This window comes from Balaenoptera borealis (assembly GCF_965194805.1).
Source record: "Balaenoptera borealis genome assembly, chromosome: 11".
NCBI classification, from domain to species: Eukaryota; Metazoa; Chordata; class Mammalia; order Artiodactyla; family Balaenopteridae; genus Balaenoptera; species Balaenoptera borealis.
In genome coordinates this window covers 55839206-55865576 of record NC_138868.1, presented here as the reverse complement: position 1 = coordinate 55865576, position 26371 = coordinate 55839206, and the positions used below count along the sequence as shown (strand labels likewise).

Here is a 26371-nt window from a genome sequence, read left to right as displayed (position 1 = left end):
CTATAGTTTCTGATCTCAGTGTCTTGACTTACTGCTATTTCCTCTGTGTGAAAGTTCTCTCCCATTTCACCTATTAAAATTTTGTCCAGTCTTCATTATCCAGCTGAAGAATCTCATTTTCTTATTCATTTATTCATCAAACATTTACCTGAATGCTTACATTTGGTTAGGCAACTGGTTAGACATAGGAGCTCAGGGATGAATGACACAGATTCCCTGTCTTCATAGACATTATAGACTGACCAAAAAATTATGGTGATATTTTTATGAAAGAAAGTGATAAATGACTTGAAGCATCTCCTGTGAATGGCTGTATAACTTGTGCTCACTTCTTCTGAACCTCAGTAGTTTATAGTTTGCTCATCCTTCACAAGAATAGAGGATGGGGCAGTATTTTTTACAGCAAGGCAAAGAATAGATTCTAAGTAAAATTTGCTAAGTAAATGGATTAAGAGGAAATAAAATAATATTCACAAAAATTTGAAAGCCTAATATCTGTTGGGCATGATGATAATCATTTCACACATTAATTATTACTACAACAACCCCATAAGATAGGTATCATTAATATCACCATTTTACAAATGAGGAAAGTGAATCACAGAGAAGTTAAGCAACCTGCCCATGGTCATACATGTGGTAAGAATAAGAGTTGGGATTTAAGCCCAGGCAGTCAGATTCCAGAATCTGTGGTCTAAATGAGTACACCCTTGCCTCTTAAAGAACAATTGCAGTTCCTTCTCTGCGAGGGTTCAGGATTTAAAGCAGGAGTAAGTCAAAAGAAGAAAACCTTAAGTGTTGGATTAGTAGTGAAACATGCTGTGGGAATGCAGGGTATTCATTTCAGCTTGGGAAAGGATAAAATTTTGCAGATGAAGGGGATTCCCATTTAATTATAGAATGTCCTTTAACCTGTACTGAATATCTTAAGTGCTCAGACTCTCATTAACCCCTGTTGTGTATAGTGAGAGCAAGTTAGGCCATTCCACCCTCCAGGTCTGGGCACAGAGGAGGACAAACATAGACTTTGATCTAGGAGAACGGATGAGTTTACTGGGACGTTTTTCTTCTGTGGATGTTCTACCACACATCTATGGTGGATGGACTTTCCCTCTGCTAAAAGGCTGGTCTTGCCAAATTGTTGCACCAAATGTAGGTATATACAGTCTGTGATTGATCCAATTCTTATTTGGTACTCCAATTTGGTACATGATGACATCTCCCTTTTCACCTGTTGAGAATACCACTTTACCGGCTGCTCTGACCTTGAATGCTGAGAAGGAGAAGAAGAGACCTAAAATGTCTGATGAGAAGAATTTGGAGAAATAATGTAATGACTTTGTAACTTTCTGAAGTTGCCTCTGGTGTGTGTCTGGCTGGGCACAAAGATAGAATGCCCTTGTTATAAAGATGCTGGTATGGGATGTGGCCACGATGGCAGAGTAGGAAGACCCTGCACTCACCTCCTCCCACAGGCACACCAAAATTACAACCATTTACAGAGCAGCTATCAATGAGAATGACCAGAAGGCTGGCAGAAAAGATTGTCCACAACTAAAAATATAAAGAAGGAGCCACAGTAAGATGTGTAGAAATGGCAGAGATGAGTATAGTCAAGACTACACCACCAGGTAGGTAACCCACAGATGGAAGAACTATCAAAATTGAACAGGTTCTCCCCAAGGAGTGAGTCCCACATTGGGCTCCTCAGCCTGGGCATGCTGCACCAGGAACCCAAGCCCCCAGAATGCCTTGCTTTGAAGACCAGAAGGGCTTTTTACGGGAGAGCTGGAGAACTGTAGGAAGCAGAGACTTTGCTCTTAAAGGCTGCACACAAAATCTCACATGCTCTTCATCCCACTGCAACAGTAATTTGAAAGGAGCCTGGTTTAGACCCATTTCCTGATCTTAAGAGAGCCTCTTGGAGAAGTGAGAGACAACTGGAACTCCTCCTTGGGAAATAGACACTGACAGCAGCCTTTTTGGGGAACTCATTCTACACAAAGACAGTGGCACTGGCATCAAGCACCATTTTGGAGTCCTTTCGCAAGCCTATTAGCACCAGGGAATTACCTGACTGCCATCTGGTTGGCAACATACTCAGGACCCCCCAGGATGAGCAGTCAGTTGCACAAGTACCCAGAACTATTCACCAACAGGCTATGAACGTGGTCTGGCCCATGAGTGGGTTAGTGCAGCCCCAGAGAAACACAGGGCCCATATCCATCAGCCATAGTATTCGGCAGAGCTGAAGAATGCAATAATTGAAATAAAAAATACACTAGAAGGAAGGAACAGTAGATTAGATGTTACAGAGGAACAGATCAGAAAACTGGAGGACAAAATAGTGGAAATCACTCAAGCTGAACAGAAAAAGAAAAAAGAATTTAAGAAACGAGGACAGTTTAAGAGCCCTCTGAGACAATATCAAATGTACTAATTCGTATTATAGACGTCCCAGAAGGAGAAGAGAGAGAGAAAGGGGCAGAGAACATATTTGAAGACATAATAGCTGAAAACTTCCCTAACCTGGGAAAGGGAACAGATATCCAGGTCCAGGAAGCACAGAGGGTCCCATAATGATCAATCTGAAGAGGTCCACACCAAGAAACATTATAATTAAAAGGGCAGAATTAGAGAATATTAAAAACAGGAAAGTAAAAACAACATATTGTTTACAAGGGAACTCCCATAGGCTATCAGTTGACTTTTCAGCAGAAACCCTGTAGGCCAGAAAGGAGTGGTGCAATATATTTAAAATGAAGAAATGGAAAAACCTGCAACCAGGAATACTCTGCTGGTGGGGCTTTCATTCACATTTGAATAAGCAATCAAAAGTTTTACAGACAAGCAAATACTAAAAGAGATTAGCACCAGGAAACCAGCTTTACAAGAAATGTTAAATGGACTTCTTCAAGTGGGAAAGAAAAGGCCACAACTAGAAAAATGAGAAGTATAAAAGGAAAAATCTCTATCAAAGGCAAATATACAGTGAAGGTAACAGATCAACCACTTACATAGGTAGTAGGAAGTTTAAAAGACAAAGTAGTAAAATCATCACCCTAAAAATCTATATCCACAAAAAGTAGTTACGGGATACACACAAAAAGATGCAAAATAAGGTGATACAAACAGTAATTATATGGGGGTTTACATAAAAATGCAGGGTTGTTAAAATGTGTTTGAACTTGAGATTAGCAACTTGAAATAATTATACACACACAAACACACACACACACACACACACACACACACACACACACACACACACTGCTACATATAAACCTCATGGTAATCACAAAGCAAAAAGCTATAATAGTTACACACACAAAATGGAAAAGAACCCAAACATAACATTAAATATTGTCATCATATCACAATGGAAGAGAGCAAAAGAAGAAAAAAGGGACAAAAAAGAATCCAGAAAAAACCCAGAACAATTAATAAAATGGCAATAGGCACATAACTATCAATAATTACTTTAAGTGTAAATGGACTAAATGCTCCAATCAAAACATATAGAATGGATGAATGGATACAAAAACAAATACCATGAATGTTGCTTACGAGAGACTCATTGCAGGTCTGAAGAAACACACAGACTGAAAGTGGAATTCCATGCCAATGGAAAGGAAAAGAAAGGTAGGGTAGTAATACTTATATCAGACAAATTATACTTTAAAACAAAAACTGTAAGAAGAGGCAAAGAAGGACATTACATAATGATAAATGAATCAATCTAACAAGAAGATATAACAATTATAATTATATATGCACCCAACATAGGAGCACCAAAATACATAAAGCAAATATTAACAAACACAAAGGGAGAAATTGATACTAACACAATAATAGTGGGGGACTTTCACACCCCATTTCCTCAATGGACAGATCATCCAGACAGAAAATCAATAAGGAAACAGTGGCCTTAAATGACACATTAGTCCAGATGGACTTAAGAGATCTATATAGAACATACCATTCAAAAGCAGCAGAAGACGTTTTTTTCAAGTGCACATGGAACATGGACCACATGCTAGGCCACAAAACAAGCCTCAGTAAATTTGGTTTGAATTCATATCAAGCATCTTTTCCAACTACAATGTTATGAGACTAGAAATCAACTACAAGAAAAAATTTCGAAAAACACAAACATGTGAAGGCTAAACAATATGCTAGTAAACAATCAATGAATAACTGAATAAATCAAAGAGGAAATCAAAAGATACTTAGATACAAATGAAAACACAATAATCCAAAGTCTATAGAACATAGAAAAAGTAGTTCTAAGAGGGAACATAGGCCCAAGTCAACAAAATCAGAAATGAAAAAGGAGAAGTTTAAGTCAATACCACAGAAATAAAAAGAACCATAAGAGATTACTATGAACAATTATACACCAATAAAATGGACAACCTAGAGGAAAATGAAAATCCCTAGAAATGTACAAGTTCCCAAGACTGAATCAGGAATAAACAAACAATCTGAACAGACCAATTACCAGCAATGAAACTGAAACAGTAATAATAATAATAATAATAAAAAACCTCCCAACAAAAGTCCAGGACCAGATAGCTTCACAGGTGAATTCTACCAAACATTTATAGAAGAGTTTACTCCTATTCTTCACAAACTATTCCAAAAAATTACAGAGGAAGAAATGCTTCTGACCTCATTCTACAAGGCCAGCATCACCCTGATGTCAGAACCAGACAAAGATACCACAAAAAAAGAAAATTACAGGCAAATATTACTGAAGAATATTAATGCAGAAATCCTCAACTAAAGATAAATATATAAATAATCAAATCCAACAGAACATGAAAAGTATCATACACTATGATCAAGTGGGATTTATCCCAGTGGTGCAAGAATGACTCAGCATCCAAAAATCAATCAATGTGATTGATACATCACATTAACAAACTGAAGAATAAAAATCATATGACCATCTCACTAGATGTAGAAAAAGCTTTTGAAAAATTCAACATCCATTTATGATAAAAGCTCTCAAAGTGAGATAGAGGGAACATACCTCACCATAATAAAGGCCTTATGTGATAAGCCTTCAGCTACCACCATACTTGATGGTGAAAAGCTGAAAGCATTTCTTCTAACATCAGGAACAAGACAAGGCTGTCTAATAACTTTGCTGGGTAGAGTATTCTTGGGTGACAGTTTTTAATCTTTCAGTATTTTGAGAATGTCACTCTGCTCCCTCCTGGACTATAGAGTTTCTACTGAGAAATCGGCTGATAGCTTAATGGGGTTCCTTTGTAGGTTACCACCCTTTTCCTCCTGGCTGCCTTTAAAATTCTTTCTTTGTCTTTGAATTTTTTTTTCATTGTGTTTTGAAAAAAAATTTTTATTGGAGTATAGTTGACTTACAAAGTTGTGTTTGAGGTGTACAGCAAAGTGATTCTGTTATATATATGCATATATTCATTCTTTTTCAGATTCTTTACCCATATAGGTTATTACAGAATATTGAGTAGAGTTCCCTGTGCTATGCAGTAGGTCCTTGTTGGTTATCTATTTTATGTATAGTAGTGTGTGTATGTTAATCCCAAACTCATAATCTATCCCTCCCTGCCATGTTTCCCCTTTGGTAACCATAAGTTTTTGAAATCTGTGAGTCTGTTTCTGTTTTGTAAATAAGTTCATTTGTATCATTTTAAAAAATAAGATTCTACATATGAGTGATATCATTATAATATTTGTCTTTCTCTGACTTAGTATGATAATCTCTAGGTCCATCCATGTTGCTGCAAATGACATTATTTCATCTTTTTTATGGCTAATATTCCATTGTTTATATGTACCACATCTTATTTTTGGTTTTGGCCACGCCACACGGCATGTGGGATCTTAGTTCCCCGACCAGGGATGGAACCCACGCCCCCTGCAGTGGAAGTGTGGAGTCTTAACCACTGGACCGCCAGGGAAGTCCCCCCCATCTCCTTTATCTATTCCTCTGTCAATGGACATTTAGGTTGCTCCCATGTCTTGACTATTGTAAATAGTGCTGCATTGAACATTGGGGTGCATGTATCTTTTTAAATTATGGTTTTCTCTGGATATATGCCTAGGAGGGGGATTGCTTCATCATATGGTAGCTCTATTTTTAGTTTTTAAAGGGACCTCCATAGTGTTCTCCATAGTGGCTGTACAAATTTACATTCCCACCAATGGTGTAGGAGGGTTCCCTTTTCTCCACACCTTCTCCAACATTTATTGTTTGTAGACTTTTTGATAATGGCCATTCTGACTGGTGTGAGGTGATAGCTCACTGTAGTTTTGATTTACATTTGATTTACATTTCTCAAATAATTAGTGATGTTGAGCATCTTTTCATGTACTTTTTGGCCACCTGTATGTCTTCTTTGGAGAAATGTCTGTTTAGATCTTCTGCCCATTTTTTGATTGTGTTGTTTGTGTTTTTAACACAGAACTGCATGAACTATTTGTATATTTTGGAGATTAATCCTTGTTGGTTGCTTTTCTCCCTTTCTGTGGGTTGTCTTTTCATTTGTTTATAGTTTCCTTTGCTGTGCAAAAGCTTTTGTGTTTAATTAGGTACCATTTGTTTATTTTTGTTTTTGTTTTCATTACTTTAGGAGGTGAATCAAAAAAGATCTTGTTGTGATTTATGTCAAAGAGTGTTCTGCCTGTGTTTTCCTCTAAGAGTTTTATAGTGTCCAGCCTCACATTTAGGTCTTTAATCAATTTTGAGTTTATTTTTGTGTATGGTGTTAGAGAATGTTCTAATTTCATTCTTTTACATGTAGCTGTCTAGTTATCCCAGCACCACTTTTTTTTTTTTAAAAACATCTTTATTGAAGTATAATTGCTTCACAATGGTGTGTTAGTTTCTGCTTTATAACAAAGTGAATCAGCTACAGATATACACACTTTCCCATATCTCCTCCCTCCCACATCTCCCTCCCTCCCACATCTCCCTCCCTCCCACCCTCCCCATCCCACCCCCCAAGGCGGTCACAAAGCACCGCCAGCACCACTTATTGAAGAGACTGTCTTTTTTCCATTGTAAATCCTTGCCTCCTTTGTCATAGATTAATTGACCATAGGTGCATAGGTTTATTTTTGGGCTTTCTATCCTGTTTCATTGATCTATATTTCTGTTTTTGCTCCAGTACCATACTGTTTTGATTACTGTAACTTTGTAGTGTAGTCTGAAGTCAGGAAGACTGATTCCTCCAGTTCCATTTTTCTTTCTCAGAATTGCTTTAGCTATTCATGGTATTTGTGTTTCCATAAAAATTTAAAAAATTTTTGTTCTAGTTCTGTGAAAAATGCCACTGGTAATTTGATAGAGATTGCATTGAATTAGTAGATTGCCTTGGGTAGTATAGTTGTCATTGACTTTTGATAGTTTTTGTATAAAGTGTCTTGGGCAAGGTCTTTTTGTGTTGATGTAATTAGGTATTCTCTTAGCTTCATGAGCCATATAGTTGTCCCCCAGTATTGGGAATTTCTCAGCTATTATTTCTTTCAGTAATCTCTCTGCTTCCTTTTCCCTCTCTTCCCCTTCTGCTGTACCCATTACCCTAATGCAGCCCTTCCTAGAAGAGTGGGATAGGTCTAACAGAATTTTTTCAAATCTTATTTCTCTTTCCTCTTCTACTTCTATAATTTCCAGATTTCTATGTTTGAGCTTGCTAATTTTCCTTCCATATGTTCTGCTCTCATTCCAAAGCATTCTAATACATTCTTCGTCTCATTTACTGAGTCTTCAGCTCTAGAATTTGTTTTGTTCTTTTCAGATATTCAATCTCTTTGATAAATTATTCCTCTGTTCATTAATTTTATTCCTGAGCTCATTAAAATGCCTTTCTGAGTTTTCCTGTAGTTTGTTGAGTTTCTTCATGCCAGCTATTTTGAATTCTCTATCAGTTAGATTGCAATATTCTCTGACTTTAAGCTTGGTTTCTGAAGAATTGTCATTTTGTGTGTGTGTGTGTTACAGCGTTACTGTGGTTCTTCATGGTGCTTGATTAGTTGTTCCTCTACCAGTGCATTTGAAGTAGTGAACATCTTTCTACTTGTTTCTAACAATTCAACAGATAAGAAATTAGAGGTCTTTCTTTTGTTTTCCAGTAGGTGGCGCTATAGCACATGTCTTTGATTTCACTTACCTGACCTGCCTCTGATTATATTTGAGAGTCCACACTTTACATCCTCCACTTTATGTCTGTCGGAAGTTTGACCCTTTGCCCTCACTATAATTTCTTGTGCTTCCACAGTCACTGGTGCCATGCTGCTGCCAGTGTTCCTGGTGATGCTGCCTGGGACACCAGGATGATGGGCTCTTCTGTTGTGTCTGGGATCTGCTGAGCTGCAGGCTTCACTCTTGCAGGTGGGGGTGGGAGTGGGCAGGGAGCTGGGTCAGGTAGACACCTCTGCCATGTTCCTGTTATCAGGTTCTTGGGCTCCACTACTGTGTGTAGGGGTGGAGTGGAGTTGTGGGTGCCTCTGTGGCTGGATGGGTAGGGTTCACTGTTTCCTAGTTACCTGTGGCCATGGGTGCCACTGTAGCTGGGAAGCCTAAGTCAAGTGTGCCACCTCCCCTACTGCTACTTGGTTCTCTGGGAATATGGACTCAGCTGTTGAGGCCAGGGAGCTGGGATTCTGCACTGCCTCCATGGTTCCCCTGGTTCCACCTCCTCTATGTGTTCCCATATATTCACCTTTAGATATACAGATGTGTAGAATTCTCCACCATTGTGATGTGTTGGGCAGAGGCACCTTTGTTGAGTTATGGATATTTTACTGGTTAGAGATTGAGGAGAGAGAAAAAGGGAACATCTTTCTCTCCATCTTGATGCTGACATCACTCCTGGACAATTGTTTTGGCTAGTTTGGTGCTGGGAGAGAAATCTGATATAGAAGAGATTTAAACACTTGTCTCTTGTCTCTAATCTAGTGGTCCTTCCATTACTCTGTGCCCAGGATTCCAGTAGACATTGAAGTCCTCATTTGGAGGCACCTCTTTGTCTCTCACATTTCATAAGCTGGGAAGGCTCTGATCTTATTGCTAAGGCCTGATGACCCAAGATCTTATCTTCAGCAGAAGAAGCCATGAAGGGAATCTGGAGTACCTGAGGTTTCTTTCCATCAAAATCATTGGTTGTAGAGTGAGAAGGTTGGGAGGTGGGAGTTGCCTGGGGAAGTTTTTAGTTCAAAGACTAAGTCTTTGAACTAATAGTTCAAAGACTATTGGGGCTCAGAGATTAAAAGAGGCACTTCCTGTTCTAGTGAAAATAGAGTTGGGCTCCTCTGAGGGAGGCTACTAGGACCTGCTTGTATATGTTTGGTGGTTGAAACCCCATGATGTACTGGTGAAGTCATGCTTAATAGGGACAGCACATACCTCATTGTGCTCTTGTCAGGCTTTTACAACAGTCTGAGCCAAATATTGAGGCTCCATCGAAGGTAAGTCAACTTAAAAAAAACATTATTATGTTTAAATATTGTTAATTGTTCTTTGATGTGAGAATCCAATAACCTAGATGCTTACCTTTACCTACTTACATAACCTTGGGCAAGTCATTTGACCCTCTGAGCCTGAATTTTATTTATTTATAAAATGTGCATGATAACATATACCTCATGAAAGTGTTGAAAAAGTTGAGTAAAGTAATGCATGTGAAAATGCATCATAAACTAAGAATTACGTGTATATTAATTTTTACTTGTATGTATTTATTTGTTCCATAAAGCATTTACTGAACATTTGCTTTATGCTACACCTTGTGCTAAGAACTATGTTAAAGATTCAGACATTATAATCATGTAGTATATAAATGTAAGAAACCATATTTTCCATTATGTACATATAAAACTGTTGTAGTGCTGACAAGACACCTGTGTAAAATAATGGTGAGGAAGTTAGCATGGTATCATTCTGCCAATTTTAAATATGGCTAATTGGAGGCAGAAATAAAGAAGAGGAGATTATACCAATTCCAAAAAGAACCCTAAAAATGAGATTATACCAATACTAAAAAGAACCCTACCTGGTAGGTAATATTATTTCCTTTTTACTGATGAGGAATTTGAGACTCAGAAGTTTAAGTAACTTGTGCAGGGTTGTGCTAATAGCAGTTAGCAAGGGCTGGGTTAGAATCTTTTGATTCTAAAATTTTAACTTGTGCTTTCTGGGCTGCAAGGCCACAGCAGAGCTAAGGTTAGGCACCACGGCCCCTTGTTGTGTTTCTGGCCTCTGGGGCCTCACAGCCCTTGATGGGAGGCAGGCTGGTGCTGGCCAGTTCCTGGAAGGCCTGGAGGCTCCATGTGTGAGAAGCTGGCCACAGGAAACAAACTTGACTTCACTATGTGCCTGCCTTGTGGTTACAAAACTATGAGTGAAAGAGAGTCCATTAAGGTGGCTAATGCAGTGTAGCCAGGAAGGCCTCATTTCCTCCCCCAGGGAGTGTAAATCTTTAGTGGAGCTAGTGAGATACTCTGTGTGAGCGAGTGCTTATTGGGGGTTATCCAGCTGAGAAGAGGAGAGCTATTGTCTGTCATATGTAAGAAGATTAGCATATTAATGCTGGAAATCTTCCAGTTACAGATCCAAAAATTAATTTTCAAGCCCATTTTTTAGAGGGAATGTGTCCCTACAATCCCACCCAGATTGTAAGAGAGTGCCTTCTCTCCACACCCTCTCCAGCATTTATTGTTTGTGGATTTTTTGATGATAGCTATTCTGACTGGTGTGAGGTGATAGCTCACTGTAGTTTTGATTTGCATTTCTCTAATAATTAATGATGTTGAACATCTTTTCATGTGCTTTTTGGCCATCTGTATGTCTTCTTTGGAGAAATGTCTATTTAGGTCTTCTGCCCATTTTTTGATTGGGTTGTTTGTTTTTATGATATTAAGCCACATGAGCTGTTTGTAAATTTTGGAGACTAATCCCTTGTCTGTTGCATCGTTAGCAAATATTTTCTCCCATTCTGTGGGTTGTCCTTTTGTTTTGTTTATGGTTCCCTTTGCTGGGCAAAAGCTTTTGAGTTTAATGAGGTCCCATCTGTTTGTTTTTATTTCCATTACTCTGGGAGATGAATCAAAAAAGATACTGCTGTGATTTGTGTCAGAGGGTGTTCTGCCTATGAGTTTTATAGTGTCCGGTCTCACATTTAGGTCTTTAATCCATTTTGAGTTTATTTTTGTGTATGGTGTTAGAGAATGTTCTAATTTCGTTCTTTTACATGTAGCTGTCCAGTTTTCCCAGCACCATTTATTGAAGAGACAGTCTTTCCTCCGTTGTATAGTCTTGCCTCCTTTGTTGTAGATTAATTGACCATAGGTACGTGGGTTTATTTCTGGGCTTTCTATCCTGTTCCATTGATCTATATTTCTGTTTTTGTGCCAGTACCATACTGTTTTGATTACTGTAGCTTTGTAGTATAGTCTGAAGTCAGGAAGACTGATTCCTCTAGCTCTGTTTTTCTTTCTCAAGATTGATTTGGCTATTTGGGGTCTTTTGTGTCTCCATACAAATTTTAAGATGATTTGTTCTAGTTCTGTGAAAAATGCTATTGATAATTTGATAGGGATTACTGAATCTGTAGATTGCCTTGGGTAGTATAGTCATTTTGACAATATTGATTCTTCCAATCCAAGAACACAGTATATCTTTCCATCTGTTTGTGTTGTCTTCAGTTTCTTTCATCAGCATCTTATAGTTTTTGGAGTACAGGTCTTTTGTCCCTTACGTAGGTTTATGCCTAGGTATTTTATTCTTTTTGATGTGATGGTAAATGGGACTGTTTCTTTAATTTCTCTTTCTGATCTTTCATTACGAGTTTATAGAAATGCAAGATTTCTGTGTATTAGTTTTGTATCCTGAAACTTTACCGAATTCATTGATGAGCTCTAGTAGTTTTCTGGTAGCATCTTTAGGATTTTCTATGTATAATATCATGTCATCTACAAATAGTGACAGTTTAACTTCTTCTTTACCAGTTTGGATTCCTTTTGGACTCTTGCTATAGTAAGCCTCTTTTATATTGTGATTTTTAAAAGTATTTTTCTAATATAAGTATTTTATTTAGTACGAAGTTTAATCCTCAAGCTTTGGTGCACATGAGAATTTCCTGGAGAGCTTATTAAATCACAGAGTTTCTGGTTCAGTAGGTCTGGGTGGGGCCTGAAAATTTTCATTTCTAGCTCATTCCCAGATGATGTTGATGTTGCTGGTCTGGGGACCTCACATTGAGTACCACTGGTCTCCGATAATAAACTGTGAGTTCCTCAAGGGCTAAGACCATATCTTATTCATCTCTGATCCTAAGTGTTTATGGTCTGGTACTTAGTAGGTGCTTAGTACATACTGAGTCACTCTGTACATTGAATGTATTCTGATTTCAGGTGGCCATTAAGCAGATGAACCTTCAGCAGCAGCTGAAGAGAGACCTGATTATTAATGAGATCCTGGTCATAAGGGAAAGCAAGAGCCCAAATATTGTGAACTACTTATGGAGTGGAGTCCTACCAGAGAAATAGGGCATTTGGGACAGATATATGGTGGAGCTGTTAGAGGAGAAGGCAACACCAGCACTCAGAACTGCCTCCATTTAAGATTTGTCTATGATGCTTGGCTCTCTGCCTCTGACCCTGCATGTTGCTGGATACCTCTGATTGCTGCACAGTATTCTGGGGTTAGGCTGAACCCTACCACCCTGTAGCTTCTCACAGCTGGTCCTGGTACTGTTTGTTCTGCCCTAGGGAACGCCTTCAGCCCATCTGCCTGAGTCAAATGTATAGGTCTTTAAATCATTCTGCATCTCAAATCTTTCCTTATCCTGCTTACCCTGCTGAATAACTTCTAGTTTGTCTGCATTCATTTAAAATATGACACTCTAATTTCCTTTGAGATTTGACCATTATGGAGAGAGTGGGACTCAGCTTTTGTAAGAAACTCAACACAACCTAATGATTTCATTCATTGTTTAGTGGGGTTTTTTGTTTTGTTTTTTTTAGGTGGTCTTTTTCATTGTTGACCCCTGGTACATTTGTAGCCAATTTAAATCTCTGACCCTTTTTTTAAGCATGAGATTGCCTTAAGCTGGTAACACAGAACTTTTAAATTATCTTCATTAAATCCCATTTTGAATATTCTACCCCATTGTTCCAGTCCATCAGAATTCTGATCTTCAGCATCATAATAAGGGTTGTAGCTAATATTTGTGTCATGCCTTACTTTGTACTAAACACTTTCCTGAACAGTAGTATCTCATTGTGAGGCAAGGTTTATTATCTGTATTTTACAGATGAAGAAACTGAAGTTCATAGAAGTTAATAACTTGTCCAAGATCAGGAAGCCAGTAAGTAGCAAATGAGGGTTTTGGATTTGAATATTCCCTACATCAACATCCATTCCCTTTCCATTTTTCAAATGTAAAAAAGAATGTGAGTTTCTTGCCCAGCTCAGAGATGTCACAGGTGCAGGTGATATTGGACCAAGTCTTGGCCTCTAATCCCTTTACTGTTTATACTGCATTGCCTGCTAGATTTCATTTCTGCTAGATTCTGCCAGATTTCTTGTTCTGCGTCTAAAACATTGGTAAGCTTCTGGTTTTTTGTTTTGTGTTGTTTTGTTTTGTTTTTAAGAGGACTTTGATCTTTCCAACACATGATGTTGATAACTGTAGAAAATAAAGTCTTATCCTTTTGGGGGATGATTGTCTCTCCACAATCTGGGTCATGACTGGCTCTGAAAAATCCTCTGAAAGTTATTTTCCATCTTCTCGTCTCTTTTATGAACTCATTATACAGAGAATAGTGTGTGGACAAAGTACTAAAAGTTATAAGGTACCAGGTTTTGTCTCAGGATAAGGAAAAATGAATGCTGTCCAATAAAGTTATGGCCTGTCTCATAAAACAGGGAGTTTCCCATCATTGGAGTTATCTAAACAGTAAATACATGACAATGTTGTTGAAGGAATTTGTGTTCTAGGAAGGGATTAGAGGATTTATAAATTGTTTATTGATCATGCCTTTTCTGGTGTCTCCAGAGGCTTTTACTGTGGAATCAGAAGTAATAAGGCTCAGTCCCTGCCATCAAATAGCTCCTAGTCTGGCATAGAAAAGAATACCGGGGAGTTCCTGCGGGAGGACAAAGTGGGTGCTCTTAACCTAAGCACTCAGTGAAGGTACTGCATTTGATAGTCCATGGCTTTTGTGAGTTCCCAGAAGAGAACTCCATTCATATTACTTCTTCTCAAAATATGTGATGCTCTGAGATTTTACCTTGAGATGTGATTTTAATCATACAATGAAAAGGCTATCTGCTTTTTTTTTTTTTTTTTTCAATGCTGCTAGGCTTGTGGGATCTTAGTTCCCTGACCAGGGATCAAACCTGGACTCTCAGCAGTGAAAGTGCAGAGTCCCTACCACTGGACAGCCAGGGAATTCCCTGAGATGTGATTTTAGAAGTTACCTTGGCACAGTGTGTAGTCACAAAGCGTTTGAGACAACCTGAATCTGGTCTTGCATTGTATTAGTTTTGACAGGGACATGTCGGACCCAGGAAAGAGAATCAGCTTTGTCAGTATCTAGAGATAGTCTTTTGGACGCTCATATTTTCCCCCAGTCAGTCCAAGTTGAAGATATCTTCTCCATGTGCTAGGTGACAGGCCACAAATGTATGTTCTTTTTCAGTGAGGAAATAGGCTCCTGGCAAGTGGAAGGTTTTTTACCCAGTCCTGATTCTCTTTTGGTCCACGTTCCCATAGTCTTCTCTCTCAAAAGTGATTGTTGAAGAAAAAAGCAATCTGTCATATTTATTCTTCATGGACATTAAAAAACTACATGACTTTCAAGTATAAAGAAAGAAGAATATTATGGAAAGAGGACTGGATTGAATCATAGTCAAGAGAATAGGCCTCAAATCTTACCCTTTGGTTGAGACCATTTGTTTTTTCCAGTAGTCTCCCTATCTGCCCAGCAATAGTCCCAATATCTGGATGAAGGTAAGATGACATACCCCACAGCTTAAGTCAGTCCAGTCTAGCTTCTTTGTCTAAAGCTAGCACAAGAGTCTGTAGAGCTCTGGACTATCTTTGTTGTTATTTGTCTTATTCTACTGCTGAGGAAACTGACCAGGCAGGCCAAGTGACCTTTTTATTTATCACATAATAGGGCTGAGTGATCCAATCTCTGAGTGAAACTATCAGTTCTAACTCATGTCAGCCCCATAATCTCTCCGATAGTACTTAATCGGCAGCCCTTGGCTTCCAGAAGAGGCTTTGGTTCTGCAGCCCTTACTGAATTCATTCCATTCCTAGAATCAGAGACATTCAAAATGGATATCATTGTCAGCATGATGACATGTGTATAAAACTCTACAGCTTTTCAGTGGCTTTTATGATGCTTATTTCACTTAGTATTTACAATTATCTTTTATTTGATTTATTCAGAAGTACTGACATCTATTGTGCTGGACTCTCTGGGGATGGAGTTTTGAACAAGACCCAGTGCGGGTCTCATGGATCTCAAATCTAATAGAACTCTAAAGGAGGTTTAGTGATTTTCCCTAATATTGGTAACGTGGACTCCAAATCCCGTCTTTGTCAAATGTTTGGGTGCTCTCTGCTTTCATGCTTTTAGAGGTTTGGGAGTCATGCCTAATTTTAGGAGGTACTACTTTGTGTTGTGATGAAATAAAATTTTAAGTACTTCCAGGCAAAAGAAATAGAAAACAAAGCTTAAATTGGTATCTCCTTTCTCCTCATTGCTATTAAAAATCTAATGTCTGGGGACTTCCCTGGTGGAGCAGTGGTTAAGAATCCGCCTGCCAATGCAGGGGACACGAGTTCGCTCCCTGGTCCGGGAAGATCCCACATGCCGCAGAGCAACTAAGCCCGTGCGCCACAAATACTGAACTTGCGCTCTAGAGCCTGTGAGCCACAACTACTGAGCCCACGTGCTGCAACTCCTGAAGCCCACGCACCTAGAGCCCGTGCTCCGCAACAAGAGAAGCCACAGCAATAAGAAGTCCACGCGCCGCAACAAACTGTAGCCTCTGCTCACCGCAACTAGAGAAAGCCCGCACACAGCAACGAAGACCCAATGCAGCCAAAAATTAATCAATAAATAAATAAAAATTAAAAAAAAATCTAAGGTCTGTAACATGTTGGGGAAAGCAGGAGGAAAAAAAACTTCCATAAGGCCTTTGTGAGAAGCAGTGTCCTCAGGGAATAGCCACATTTTTATTAGAGCAAGAAGATGAGGAGACTATTCAGAGAAGCTGAGCATACTGGGTGTTTCGCTGATAGAAAACTGGAACTTTATGATAGCCCAATAATAGAGAAGTTTCAGTATTAGGGAAAGAGTAAAAGATTAGGTGATTAGAAGAATAGGTTCAAAGTTTTATGGGGATGAGTGTAATAGTATGCTTGGGGTTTGATGATGTAAGATCTGGCAGCATAGAGATGAAATTATGTAGTTGTATGTTTAATCAATATTAGGAAAAATAAAATCATGTGAAATTGTTACTGTCCTAGAAAATATGATCACCTTTGCATTAAAACCCCTGGGATCTAGAACACGCACGTGCACATGCGCGCACACACACGTTAATGGAAATAACACAGGCCTGGGATGCTTAGGAGATCTGACTTATTTTCTTTGCTGTACCACTAAGGCAGTGTTTCTCAACTTTTTTTTTTTTTTAATCAGTCATCAATTTTATACACATCAGTGTATACATGTCAATCCCAATCTCCCAATTCAGCACACCACCATCCCCACCCCACTGCGGTTTTCCCCCCTTGGTGTCCATACGTTTGTTCTCTACATCTGTGTCTCAACTTCTACCCTGCAAACCAGTTCATCTGTACCATTTTTCTAGGTTCCACATACATGCGTTAATATACGATATTTGCTTTTCTCTTTCTGACTTACTTCACTCTGTATGACAGTCTCTAGATCCATCCATGTCTCGACAAATGACTCAATTTCGTTTCTTTTTATGGCTGAGTAATATTCCATTGTATATATGTACCACATCTTCTTTATCCATTTGTCTGTCGATGGGCATTTAGGTTGCTTCCATGACCTAGCTATTGTAAATAGTGCTGCAATGAACATTGCAGTTCATGTGTCTTTTTGAATTATGGTTTTCTCTGGGTATATGCCCAGTAGTGGGATTGCTGGATCATATGGTAATTCTATTTTTAGTTTTTTAAGGAACCTCCATATTGTTCTCCATAGTGGCTGTGTCAATTTACATTCCCACCAACAGTGCAAGAGGGTTCCTTTTTCTCCACACCCTCTCCAGCATTTGTTGTTTGTAGATTTTCTGATGATGCCCATTCTAAGTGGTGTGAGGTGATACCTCATTGTAGTTTTGATTTGCATTTCTCTAATAATTAGTGATGTTGAGCATCTTTTCATGTGCTTCTTGGCCATCTGTATGTCTTCTTTGGAGAAATGTCTGTTTAGGTCTTCTGCCCATTTTTGGATTGGGTTGTTTGTTTCTTTAATATTGAGCTGAATGAGCTGTTTATATATTTTGGAGATTAATCCTTTGTCCGTTGATTCATTTGCAAATATTTTCTCCCATTCTGAGGGTTGTCTTTTGGTCTTGTTTATGGTTTCCTTTGCTGTGCAAAAGCTTTGAAGTTTCATTAGGTCCCATTTGTTTATTTTTTTATTATTTTTTTAAAACATCTTTATTGGAGTATAATTGCTTTACACTGGTGTGTTAGTTTCTGCTTTATAACAAACTGAATCAGTTATACATATACATATGTTCCCATATCTCTTCCCTCTTGCATCTCCCTCCCTCCCACCCTCCCTATCCCACCCCTCTAGGTGGTCACAAAGCACCGAGCTGACCTCCCTGTGTTATGCGGCTGCTTCCCACTAGCTATATATTTTACATTTGGTAGTGTATATATGTCTATGCCACTCTCTCACCCTGTCACATCTTACCCCTCCCCCTCCCCATATCCTCAAGTCCATTCTCTAGTAGGTCTGTGTCTTTATTCCCGTCTTGCCACTAGGTTCTTCATGACCTTTATTTTCCCTTAGATTCCATATATATGTGTTAGCATACTGTATTTGTTTTTCTCTTTCTGACTTACTTCACTCTGTATGACAGACTCTAACTCCATCCACCTCACTACAAATACCTCCATTTCATTTCTTTTTATGGCTGAGTAATATTCCATTGTATATATGCGCCACATCTTCTTTATCCATTCATCCAATGATGGACACTTAGGTTGCTTCCATGTCCTGGCTATTGTAAATAGAGCTGCAATGAACATTTTGGTACATAACTCTTTTTGAATTCTGGTTTTCTCAGGGTATATGCCCAGTAGTGGGATTGCTGGGTCATATGGTAGTTCTATTTTTAGTTTTTGAAGGAACCTCCATACTGTTCTCCATAGTGGCTGTATCAATTTACATTCCCACCAACAGTGCAAGAGGGTTCCCTTTTCTCCACACCCTCTCCAGCATTTATTGTTTCTAGATTTTTTGATGATGGCCATTCTGACCGGTGTGAGATGATATCTCATTGTAGTTTTGATCTGCATTTCTCTAATGATTAATGATGTTGAGCATTCTTTCATGTGTTTGTTGGCAATCTGTATATCTTCTTTGGAGAAATGTCTATTTAGGTCTTCTGCCCATTTTTGGATTCGGTTGTTTTTTTGATATTGAGCTGCATGAGCTGCTTGTAAATCTTGGAGATTAATCCTTTGTCAGTTGCTTCATTTGCAAATATTTTCTCCCATTCTGAGGGTTGTCTTTTGGTCTTCTTTATGGTTTCCTTTGCTGTGCAAAAGCTTTTAAGTTTCATTAGGTCCCATTTGTTTATTTGTGTTTTTATTTCCATTTCTCTAGGAGCTGGGTCAAAAAGGATCTTGCTGTGATTTATGTCATAGAGTGTTCTGCCTATGTTTTCCTCTAAGAGTTTGATAGTGTCTGGCCTTACACTTAGGTCTTTAATCCATTTTGAGTTTATTTTTGTGTATGGTGTCAGGGAGTGTTCTAATTTCATACTTTTACATGTACCTGTCCAGTTTTCCCAGCACCACTTACTGAAGAGGCTGTCTTTTCTCCACTGTATATTCATGCCTCCTTTATCAAAGATAAGGTGACCATATGTGTGTGGGTTTATCTCTGGGCTTTCTATCCTGTTCCATTGATCTATATTTCTGTTTTTGTGCCAGTAGCAAACTGTCTTGATTACTGTAGCTTTGTAATATAGTCTGAAGTCAGGGAGCCTGATTCCTCCAGCTCCATTTTTCGTTCTCAAGATTGCTTTGGCTATTCGGGGTCTTTTGTGTCTCCATACAAACTGTGAAATTTTTTGTTCTAGTTCTGTGAAAAATGCCAGTGGTAGTTTGATAGGGATTGCATTGAATCTGTAGATTGCTTTGGGTAGTAGAGTCATTTTCACAATGTTGATTCTTCCAATCCAAGAACATGGTATATCTCTCCATCTATTTGTATCATCTTTAATTTCTTTCATCAGTGTCTTATAATTTTCTGCATACAGGTCTTTTGTCTCCTTGGGTAGGTTTATTCCTAGATATTTTATTCTTTTTGTTGCAGTGGTAAACGGGAGTGTTTTCTTAATTTCACTTTCAGATTTTTCGTCATTAGTGTATAGAAATGCAAGAGATTTCTGTGCATTAATTTTGTATCCTGCTACTTTACCAAATTCATTGATTAGCTCTAGTAGTTTTCTGGTGGCAGTTTTAGGATTCTCTATGTATAGTATCATGTCATCTGCAAACAGTGACAGCTTTACTTCTTCTTTTCCGATTTGGATTCCTTTTATTTCTTTTTCTTCTCTGATTGCTGTGGCTAACACTTCCAAAACTATGTTGAATAATAGTGGTGAGAGTGGGCAACCTTGTCTTGTTCCTGATCTTAGTGGAAATGGTTTCAGTTCTTCACCATTGAGGACAATGTTGGCTGTGGGTTTGTCATATATGGCCTTTATTATGTTGAGGAAAGTTCCCTCTATGCCTACTTTTTGCCCATTTGTTTATTTTTGTTTTTATTTCCCTTTCTCTAGGAGGTGGATCAAAAAAGATCTTGCTGTGATTTATGTCAAAGAGTGTTCTTCCTATGTTTTCCTCTAAGAGTTTTATAGTGTCTGGTCTTACATTTAGGTCTTGAATCCATTTTCAGTTTATTTTTGTGTATGGTGTTAGGGAGTATTCTAATTTCATTCTTTTACATGTAGCTGTCCAGTTTTCCCAGCACCACTTATTGAAGAGACTGTCTTTTCTCCATTGTATATCTTTGCCATTTTTGTCATAGATTAGTTGACCATAGGTGCGTGTGTTTATCTCTGGGCTTTCTATCTTGTTCCATTGATCTATGTTTCTGTTTTTGTGCCAGTACCATATTGTCTTGATTACTGTAGCTTTGTAGTATAGTCTGAAGTCAGGGAGTCTGATTCCTCCAGCTCCATTTTTTTCCCTCAAGACTGCTTTGGCTATTCGGGGTCTTTTGTGTCTCCATACAAATTTTAAGATGATTTGTTCTAGTTCTGTAAAAAATGCCTTTGGTAATTTGATAGGGATTGCATTGAATCTGTAGATTGCTTTGGGTAGCATAGTCATTTTCACAATATTGATTCTTCCAATCCAAGTACATGGTACATCTCTCCATCTGTTGGTATCATCTTTAATTTCTTTCATCAGTGTCTTATAGTTTTCTGCATACAGGTCTTTTGTCTCCCTAGGTAGGGTTTATTCCTAGGTATTGTATTCTTTTTGTTGCAGTGGTAAATGGGAGTGTTTCCTTAATTTCTCTTTCAGATTTTTCATCATTAGTGTATAGGAATGCAAAAGATTTCTGTGCATTAATTTTGTATCCTGCAACTTTACCAAATGCATTGATTAGCTCTAGTAGTTTTCTGGTGGCATTTTTAGGATTCTCTATGTATAGTATCATGTCATCTGCAAACAGTGACAGTTTTACTTCTTCTTTTCCCATTGGGATTCCTTTTACTTCTTTTTCTTCTCTGATTGCCGTGACTAGGACTTCCAAAACTATGTTGAATAATAGTGGTGAGAGTGGACGTCCTTGTCTCTTTCCTGATCTTAGAGTAAATGCTTTCAGTTTTTCACCGTTGAGAATGATGTTTGCTGTGGGTTTGTCATATATGGCCTTTATTATGTTGAGGTAGGTTCCCTCTATGCCCACTTTCTGGAGAGTTTTTATCATAAATGGGTGTTGAATTTTGTCAAAAGCTTTTTCTGCATCTATTGAGATGATCATATGGTTTTTATTCTTCAATTTGTTAATATGGTATATCACATTGATTGATTTGCATATATTGAAGAATCCTTGCATCCCTGGGATAAATCCCACTTGATCGTGGTGTATGATCCTTTTAATGTGTTGTTGGATTCTGTTTGCTAGTATTTTGTTGGGGATTTTTGCATCTATATTCATCAGTGATATTGGCCTGTAATTTTCTTTTTTTTGTAGTATCTTTGTCTGGTTTTGGTATCAGGGTGACGGTGGCCTCATAGAATGAGTTTGGGAGTGTTCCTTCCTCTGCAATTTTTGGAAGAGTTTGAGAAGGATGGGTGTTAGCTCTTCTCTAAGTGTTTGATAGAATTCACCTGTGAAGCCATCTGGTCCTGGACTTTTGTTTGTTGGAAGATTTTTAATCACAGTTTCAATTTCATTACTTGTGATTGGTCTGTTCATATTTTCTGTTTCTTCCTGGTTCAGTCTTGCAAGGTTATACCTTTCTAAGAATTTGTCCATTTCTTCCAGGTTGTCCATTTTATTGGCATAGAGTTGCTTGTAGTAGTCTCTTAAGATGCTTTGTATTTCTGCGGTGTCTGTTGTAACTTCTCCTTTTTCATTTCTAATTTTATTGATTTGAGTCCTCTCCCTCTTTTTCTTGATGAGTCTGGCTAATGGCTTATCACTTTTGTTTATCTTCTCAAAGAAAAAGCTTTTAGTTTTATTGATGTTTGCTATTGTTTTCTTTGTTTCTATTTCATTTATTTCCACTCTGATCTTTATGATTTCTTTCCTTCTGCTAACTTTGGGTTTTGTTTTTCTTCTTTCTCTAGTTCCTTTAGGTGTAAGGTTAGATTGTTTACTTGAGATTTTTCTTGTTTCTTTAGGTAGGCTTGTATAGCTATAAACTTCCCTCTTAGAACTACTTTTGCTGCATCCCATAAGTTTTGGATCATCATGTTTTCATTGTCATTTGTCTCTAGGTATTTTTTGATTTCCTGTTTGATTTCTTCAGTGATCTGTTGGTTATTTAGTAACGTATTGTTTAGCCTCCATGTGTTTGTGCTTTTCACGTTGTTTTCCCTGTAATTCATTTCTAATCTCATAGCATTGTGGTCAGAAAAGATGCTTGATATGATTTCAATTTTCTTAAATTTACTGAGGCTTGATTTGTGGCCCAAGATGTGATCTATCCTGGAGAATGTTCCGTGCGCACTTGAGAAGAAAGTGTAATCTGCTGTTTTTGGATGGAATGTCCTATAAATATCAATTAAATCTATCTGGTCTATTGTGCCATTTAAAGCTTCTGTTTCCTTATTTTCATTTTGGATGATCTGTCCATTGTTGTAAGTGAGGTGTTAAAAGTCCCCCACTATTATTGTGTTACTGTCGATTTCCTCTTTTATAGCTGTTAGCAGTTGCCTTATGTATTGAGGTGCTCCTATTTTGGGTGCATATATATTTATATTTGTTATATCTTCTTCTTGGATTGATCCCTTGATCATTATGTAGTGTCCTTCCTTGTCTCTTGTAACATTCTTTATTTTAAACTCTGTTTTATCTGATATGAGTATAGCTACTGCAGCTTTCTTTTGATTTCCATTTGCATGGAATATCTTTTTCCATCCCCTCACTTTCAGTCTGTATGTGTCCCTAGGTCTGAAATGGGTCTCTTGTAGACAGCATATATATGGGTCTTGTTTTTGTATCCATTCAGCAAGCCTGTGTCTTTTGGTTGGAGCATTTAATCCATTCACGTTTAAGGTAATTATCGATATGTATGTTCCTATGACCATTTTCTTAATTGTTTTGGGTTTGTTTTTGTAGGTCCTTTTCTTGTCTTGTGTTTCCCACTTAGAGAAGTTCCTTTAGTATTTGTTGTAGAGCTGGTTTTGTGGTGCTGAGTTCTCTTAACTTTTGCTTGTCTGTAAAGCTTTTGATTTCTTCATCGAATCCGAATGATATCCTTGCCGGGTAGAGTAATCTTGGTTGTAGGTTCTTCCCTTTCATCACTTTAAGTATATCATGCCACTCCCTTCTGGCTTGGAGAGTTTCTGCTGAGAAATCAGCTGTTAACCTTATGGGAGTTCCCTTGTATGTTATTTGTCGTTTTTCCCTTGCTGCTTTCAATAATTTTTCTTTGTCTTTAATTTTTGCTAATTTGATTACTATGTGTCTCGGCGTGTTTCTCCTTGGGTTTATCCTGTATGGGACTCTCTGTGCTTCCTGGACTTGGGTGGCTATTTCCTTTCCCATGTTAGGGAAGTTTTCAACTATAATCTCTTCAAATATTTTCTCGGGTCCTTTCTCTCTCGCTCTGTCTCCTCCTTCTGGGACCCCTATAATGCGAATGTTGTTGCGTTTAATGTTGTCCCAGACGTCTCTTAGGCTGTCTTCATTTCTTTTCATTCTTTTTTCTTCAGTCTGTTCTGCAGCAGTGAATTCCATCATTCTGTCTTCCAGGTCACTTATCCATTCTTCTGCCTCAGTTATTCTGCTATTGATTCCTTCTAGTGTAGTTTTCATTTCAGTTATTGTATTGTTCATCTCTGTTTTTTTTGTTCTTTAATTCTTCTAGGTCTTTGTTAAACATTTCTTGCATCTTCTCGATCTTTGCCTCCATTCTTATTCCAAGGTCCTGGATCATCTTCACTATCATTATTCTGAATTCTTTTTCTGCAGGGTTGCCTATCTCCACTTCATTTAGTTGTTTTTCTGGGGTTTTATCTTGTTCCTTCATCTGGTATATAGCCCTCTGCCTTTTCATCTTGTCTGTCTTTCTGTGAATGTGGTTTTTGTTCCACAGGCTGCAGGGTTTTAGTTTTTCTTGCTTCTGCTGTCTGCCCTCTGGTGGTTGAGGCTATCTAAGAGGCTTGATGGGAGGCTCTGGTGGTGGGTAGAGCTGACTGTTGCTGTGGCAGGTCAGAGTTCAGTAAAACTTTAATCCACTTGACTGTTGATGGGTGGGGCTGGGTTCCCTCCCTGTTGGTTGTTTTGCCTGAGGCAACCCAACACCGGAGCCTACCTGGGCTCTGTGGTGGGGCTAATAACAACCTCTGGGAGGGCTCACGCCAAGGAGTACTTCCCAGAACTTGTGCTGCCTGTGTCCTTGTCCCCACGGTGAAACAGAGCCACCCGCCCCCTCTGCAGGAGACCTTCCAGCACTAGTAAGTAGGTCTGGTTCAGTCTCCCCTGGGGTCACTGCTCCTTCCCCTGGTTCCCGATGCACACACTATTTTGTGTGCACCCTCCAAGAGTGGGGTCTCTGTTTCCCCCAGTCCTGTCAAAGTCCTGCAATCAATTCCCACTAGGCTTCAAAATCTGATTCTCTATGAATTCCTCCTCCCGTTGCCGGGCCCCCAGGTTGGGAAGCCTGACGTGGGGCTCAGAACCTTCACTCCAGTGGGTGGACTTCTGTGGTATAAGTGTTCGCCAGTCTGTGAGTCACCCACCCACCAGTTATGGGATTTGATTTTACTCTGATTGCCCCCCTCCTACCATCTCATTGTGGCTTCTCCTTTGTCTTTGGATGTGGGGTATCTTTTTTGGTGAGTTCCAGTGTCTTCCTGTCGATGATTGTCCAGCAGCTAGTTGTGATTCTGGTGTTCTCACAAGAGGGAGTGAGAGCACATCCTTCTACTCCGCCATCTTGGTTCCTCCTCTCAACTTTTTTTTTCATTGTCTCCACTTGCCCCCCCCCCCCCCGCCCCAGGAGCCTTTTAAGACATTGCTTCCTAATCGCATTCCCACCATAAAATTTGATACCATAGTTATACTATTTATCTGTTTATGTACAGTGGCCATTTGGAAAGCCACAACGATTGTAATATCTAAGATGTTTTTCACTCACCTCAGGAATTGACTTTCACTGGTTGAGAATACATGCAAACATATGCTTGGGGAAATCAATATGCCTCAAATTATTTATCTTTAAATTGTAAATTAGAACATTCATACTGCATGTATCTTAGGGCTGCCATATGGATCAAAAAACACTTGGAAAAAAATTAAGTGTTACCCAAATGAGTGGCATTACTGTTATACTTAAGTTCCCATAGAGATCACCCTCCTTTTAAAAAATAACTTTATTGAGATATAATTCACACACCATATAATTCACTCATTTAAAGTATGTAATTTAATGAGTTTTGTATATTGAGTTGTACAACCATCACCATAATCAATTTTGAACACTTTCATTATCCTAAAAAGAAACTCTACACCCATTATCAGTCACTCCCCACCCAACTGGCTTCCTGACCCTCCCAGTCCTATGTAGCCATTAATCTATTTTCTGTCTCTGGAGATTTTTGTTCCAGGCATTTCATATAAATTGGATCACACAATATGTACTGATTGTGACTGGCTTCTTTTGCTTAGCATAATGTTTTGAAGGTTCATCTGTGTTATAGCATATATCAGTACTTTATTCCTTTTATTAGCAGTTAAGATTCCATTTATTTCTGTTCACCAACTGATGTACATTTGGGTAATTTCCACTTTTGGGCTATTATGGATAATGCTATGAACATTCATGTACAAATTATTGGTTGGATGTATGTTTTCATTTCTCTTGAGTATATGCCTCGGAGTAGAACTTCTGGTCATATAGCAACTCTATGCTTAACACTTTGAGGACTGGCCAGACTGTTTTCCAAAGTGGCTGTATAATTTTTATATTCCCACCAGCAATGTATGAGGGTTCTAATTTCTTGAAAACATCCTTTTTAATCATAATTTTTGACATCCAGAGCCCAGGGTCTCCAGCCTCTTTAGGAAAGAAAGTCTTACTTTTTCATGGAAAAGCCACATCTGGATATGGGTTTGTCATTAATTTAGCCATTGGAATATTCTTAGAAAGTGAAGTGTTAGTTTGAGAATGTTTAAAAATATTTCCAATTGGTTTGTGTCTTCAGCGTTTTATAATTGGTAGAACCATCTAAAATTTTAGCTTTGAGTTGTAGATTTAGTAGCAACCCTGAGGCTATCTTTTCTGATACCCACATTTTACAGATGGGAAAAAGTATACTACAGAGAGTAAGAGATTTGTCAAGAATGATATTATCGGTCAGGTACTGGCAGAACGAGGCATTTTCATTGTTCCATTCAGTTG

At 38.5% G+C, this 26371-nt stretch overlaps 1 protein-coding gene and 1 long non-coding RNA gene across 3 annotated transcripts in view; one reads left to right on the top strand and one right to left on the bottom strand.

Moving 5' to 3' along the window:
- The window catches only part of GDPD4 (glycerophosphodiester phosphodiesterase domain containing 4), a 279828-nt gene that overhangs the window by 211094 nt on the left and 42363 nt on the right, over nt 1–26371 (top strand). The window lies entirely within an intron of this gene.
- LOC309606404 lies at nt 6044–15694 on the bottom strand. Its single transcript, XR_014231813.1, has 2 exons — nt 7001–15694; nt 6044–6792 (listed from the first exon to the last, which is right to left on the bottom strand). It is a non-coding gene; the product is annotated as an uncharacterized lncRNA (long non-coding RNA).